This window comes from Pogona vitticeps, chromosome 4 (assembly GCF_051106095.1).
Source record: "Pogona vitticeps strain Pit_001003342236 chromosome 4, PviZW2.1, whole genome shotgun sequence".
Classification (NCBI taxonomy): domain Eukaryota; kingdom Metazoa; phylum Chordata; class Lepidosauria; order Squamata; family Agamidae; genus Pogona; species Pogona vitticeps.
This window is the reverse complement of record NC_135786.1, coordinates 170,489,051-170,494,285: the sequence shown is the minus strand read 5'-3', so window position 1 is coordinate 170,494,285 and position 5,235 is coordinate 170,489,051. Positions and strand designations below refer to the sequence as shown.

The 5,235-nt window shown below is 38.8% G+C and overlaps 1 long non-coding RNA gene across 1 annotated transcript; it reads left to right on the top strand.

The window, feature by feature from the left end:
- The first annotated feature begins 209 nt into the window (after positions 1 to 209).
- On the top strand, positions 210 to 4,632 carry LOC140706384 (uncharacterized). The gene is made up of 3 exons (XR_012086023.2): positions 210 to 380; positions 733 to 804; positions 3,018 to 4,632. It is a non-coding gene; the product is annotated as an uncharacterized LOC140706384 (long non-coding RNA).
- Positions 4,633 to 5,235: the final 603 nt, after the last annotated feature.

The window sequence follows — 5,235 nt, the reverse complement described above, 5'->3', positions numbered from 1 at the left end:
TTTTTAACTGCTTGGCTACTTTATTTCTGTTTGGTTGATGTGTTTTAACTGGTGCATTTGATCTACTTCTACAGTAGCATGCTTCAATCAAATTTTCCTCAGACTTGCAATTAAAGAGAAAATGATGATGTTCTTCTTGCCCCCTTAAGCCTGAAAAGTGCTTCTCAGGGAATTTATTTTTTAAAAAAAAATTTTAAAGAAAAGGAAACTATGCCCCCCCCCCCCCCATCGCTGCTCTTGAAAAATTGTTTTCATCTTTTCCAGTGACTAATCTGGAAGTTCACCTCCTTCTGGTAAATGTCACTGAGAGTCTTAATGGCTAAGTGTATGCCAAAGAGGTCCTGGTTGCTGTGGGAACTGACTTCCATTATTTTTTTCAGGTAAGTCAAACATTTGTGCCATTATCTCATTTAATTAAGTGGAAAAACATAAATGATAAAGCTGCAGAAACCCCTACTCACTAAGATTATTAAATCTTGCACTTTCTTTACATGGGGTGTAATTCAGAAGCTATGAGCTGATATAATTTAGCAGAAACCCATTCTTAGCAATTAACTTTCAACAATTGCTTGACCTATGAATTGCATTGATAACATTGTGGAGTTGGCGTCTATCACTAATAATGATGTTAATGAATACCCAGCAGAATCTTTGTAGCAGCCTGACTTCCTGCTGAAACCTAAAACAATCAACACATATGCTTTTTATATTTTTGTTGTGTCTTGATCTTAGAAAAACAGAAAACTGCCACAAGAGTCTTCTTAACAGGGATAACGGGGAAAGAAAGAAAGATCAGAACAAAAGGTAAGTAGAAAATTAAACATAAGCTGTATAAATATTTGTTATTTTTAGCACAGCTTATTACTGACAGATCTGTCCCAAAGCCATTTCAAACTTGATGCTAAGATGCTTTGGTTTCATGTAACTACTATTCAGAACCAATATGTGAGGAGTAAGAGATGTGGGGAGGGCTTGCAATTGGAAAGCTTTTGACTGTGAAACACTAGTGCATGACCGACACACAGGGTACTAGTTTTGGTCACATTTTTTGAAACGGCACCAAAAAACTGAACTAGCAGAACTAGCAGGTCTTCTGTCTGTGCAGGTAAACACAAACATGGCAAGCACAAAAAGATAGCTTGTTGGATGAAAAAGGGGCAATCGGTTGATCCCAAATCACTGCTTTTCAACAATCCACAAAGCAACGCAAAGATTTTCAGTTTTGCGGTTTCAGTCTTTCTATAAATGGAAATATGCAAAGATTGTACAAAGAATGATCAAGTGCCAAAACCCTATTGTGTTTTTACAGTAGCTTAACACACCCAGTGTTGATCTCAACTGCAAATGCTGGGTGTGTTCCTGATGCATAGGCAATTGTTGCTGTGCACCAAATTGTATGGCCCCACCCACAGTTCTGATTGCCTACACTGACTTATTATTTTGAAGCAATTCTCCACTAAGATTGTTGCTGGCTGATTGAATTTGTTTCCAGACAGAAAGTGCTGGTCTCAGTGCAGAAAAATAAAAATGAGAAGCCTTAACTTCTGTCTGATTGTAAAATGGGAATAAAACGGGCTGTGGCGTCTGCCCAGGTCATGAATATTAATGTGTTAATCTGCATGGACCAGTGAGAGTGCTGGAGAGGCGGAATCATGAGATATAGGAGTCTCTGCAGGAGGAGGAGAGAGGGAGATGGGAGACTGAAGATTAAGAGGATTTGTGGTTTTGGAGTCTGGAGCGGAGAGAGAGGGTTGGCGGTTGATGGTGTATGAAAAAGGATGTTTTGTTAAGAGTTAACAACATTGATTACACCTTCATCACCTGTAATGATAAACAATTTCTATTTGGTTCTTTTTAAAATGACACGTTGTCTTGACCTCTGTCATTAATAATAAACACTGTTGATGTAATCAACTGGTGGCAGCGACACGACACATGACTTGTGCTCTTTGATTGGTGAAACAACCGGGGACAGATGGGAACATGACATGGGCATGGTCATCAAACCTCTTGCTCCTGGTTTTGCTGGGCATGACCATCAAACAAAATCTTGTCTAGACTCTTTGGCTAAAAGGAGTAGTGTAAGTGTGAGGTTTCAGAATGGTGGCAAGACTCTAATGAAGCTTCCTCTTTACAAGAGTTTTTCCTAGTTTCTTTATTGTGTTTTTATTTTACCAATTTTTGTATTACTAGCTGTTCTGAGAAGATGTATAGCCATATGATACGTATATAAATCTACTTAATGCAGGAGATTCCCTCTTGCCATGCTCAAAATAGAATAATATTCTCTTGCAAGCTATTTTGGTGAGACAGTTGCTGGGACTGACATTTCCTTAACTCTCCTAGGCATGCCGAATGTTTAATCTTGATGAAATTTAAACACTGATCTTTTAAAATAAAATAACGTTTTGGGATTTGCTTTACCTATAATTTAATTTTGAGCTTGATCAGTTAGTCATGTTGGCTTTCTTAAACCAAGCCCTTAAGACGTGCAACCTGGCTGCCTGATAATATATTTATATATATGGAAATGCCAATTTGCTGTGCAATTTAGTTTTATACAGTGGCGAAAAACTCTTTGTTTAGTGTAGTAAATTGCACTACAGTAGTGCAATTTGAAGTCTATTGAAGCAATGGGGTTTTAGTGAATCAATTCCTCTGTAAGCCCCATTGATTCAATGGGCCTACTCTAGAGTGATTTACTGTGTTAAACAACAGAACTTTAGCCAATGTTTCAAGACTAAATCATGAGTTCTCCCCTTCCCATAGAAAATCCAAGAGGCTTTTTTATTGTGGTTTTTAAAATCAATACTTTATTTGCAATGGGATCCAGGGCAAGAAGACTTTCAAATGACTCCAAATATTCACTCACCTCCCCCATCCGAATTCATCATCTCTTTTGTCTCTCCTGCATTAATGTGATTTCTTGCCTCTTCACAAATTTTCCATCCCAGATTTCTACTCAATTTCTAAGCACACATAACCTTTCTCTAATTATGTTTTTTTTCCTAACGTAGCTAGAGTTACAGCATCATGCCAGGTGAAGCCAATGAGAACTGGTGCAGTGGTGACATTTTTCAGAGCAAGCAAAATTTGACTACTGCCAGAAAATGAAGTATTTTTCAACAGCATTTACATAAACTCCATGTATACCTTCGAGGCCTCTTTTTCTGTCATTTCTCTTTGGTGTTTTCCTATCTGTTGTGGTTTAATGTCACTTTCCTTTAAAAAAGGGGGGGGCTCTGTGAATGTATAAGTATGTAGGGGATGGTGTACATGTACATTTGAAATGCACAGGTGCCAAGGGGGGAAATGAGTAATCAAAACTTTGGTAAAAGTGTGAAATGCTCTATTCCTGCAAAAGGAATGTTGCTGTGGTATATATCGTGGATGGGTACATTTTTGAAGCGCTACAGATGTTGTTGACCTGCAACACTGTTTCAGTGCTGGACAAAATGTGGTTCTCCAGATGGACTGCAACTCCCAATGGCCCTAACTACCATAGCCAATGGAAAGTGACACTAGGGGCTGCAGTCGAACAACACCTGGATGACATAGCTTCCCCATGTAGAGAGGAAAGAAATGAAAAAGTATGCTAAAACGTAGCAGGGATGATACTGGCCCATTTACCTGCCTTAACGAAATTAGCTTCCTGTGTTTACTTTCTGGTAAATTGAAAATGGTTTAGCTATATGACTCATTAGAGGGCTTTCCTATTCTTTTAATTAAATGCAGATCAGATCCAGTGTTTTCTTCCTGTCACCCGTAAAGTTAGTCACTGAAATGTGTAAGAAGACATTAGTACATCATGTAGTTTCCTACTTCAGATGTAGCAAATAAGGTGAGTGAGAATAATGTCAGAGTGGGAAAGGGCAGAGAATAATTATGTCCCAATAACTACAGCAAGGAAGGGTACTGGTACAGCTTGACAGGAGGCTGCCTTTCAATGTCAACTTCCTATTCATTGACATATCCCAGCCCAACTTAAGTTTTAGACAGCATCTCTGTGAACTAAGCACCATGCTACCTTGTGTGATGCACAAATCACTAGACCATGTAGTGTGATAACTGGTCTGTTTTACATTAGGCCATACCCAAGTTAATCTTGGAAACAAACTAATCTCTGTTTGTGTTACTCTATTCTCAGGAGTTTGTACATTTTTAAAACCAATGGTATCCCCCATCACCACAAGAGATATACTGCCAACATGAAAACAAGAAGAGCTTGTAACTGTGCAGCAAAATCCATAATTTCATTTACTAATGTTCTTTAATTATAGGCTTTTGGAAAGGTGGTAGAAAACAACAACTGCATATTCTATTTCCTGAGAAATCATTTACCCATACTGATAATTATGCAACCGTCAATTCCATCATGAGTTCCAACATTTTAAACATTTAATGTCCATAGTCATTACAGTTCATTACCTAAAAGCTTTCTGTATTACACAACTGGGATTTTATGTTTTGCTGGGGAAAAGTTAGGAATCCCTTCATCCCAATTCACATTAAGTCTACAAGAATGAAACATGAACATTCCTCTCCCCACCCCTCAATTGACCTTCATCAATGCCTCGTCAGTATCTTCCTAGGCATTTACTAAACTTGACTAGATTTAAAACAAAAACAAAACAGTTTTGAGTCATTTTCTACTGTTAATAACTGAGGCAAGCCAAGATCAAATTAAAGTGGTTTTCCAGAACAGGCCTTCCGCACAGCACAGAAGTGACAGTGCTCCAGAAAATGCTGGTATTCTGCATGTTCATACTTCAAAGGATGAGAATTGCAAGGGCCTGGCCAACAGCACTTAAGGGGGTTCTCACACCCTGAGGCCTCGGCCTTGCAGCACAATGTTCTTCAAGATAATTACTGCAGGTGATGAGAGCATTGATAAACAACCTCAGTGGCAGACTCTGAACATGAGTTTGCCAAGGCATCTTTTCATTTATATTTTATAGGGCCCAACTAGACATTCAGGGGGATATTTATCCCCAAAGAAATATATGCTAAACACAAAGCATGCCAAGTCTTCCCACATCATCCCCTGTTCTGTAAGTCTTTCTGAGGTGGAAAAAGAGTAAGAGGAGAATGTGCCTTTGAAATGAGGTGTAGCCCCCTTCGCTTTTAATGTCAAAACCACAGAAAGAGAACATAGTAAAATAGGTCTCCTCCACACCGCCAACAATGTATAAGGGGACTTTTGGAGCAATCAGGCCTGAGATGCTGAGAGGCAAA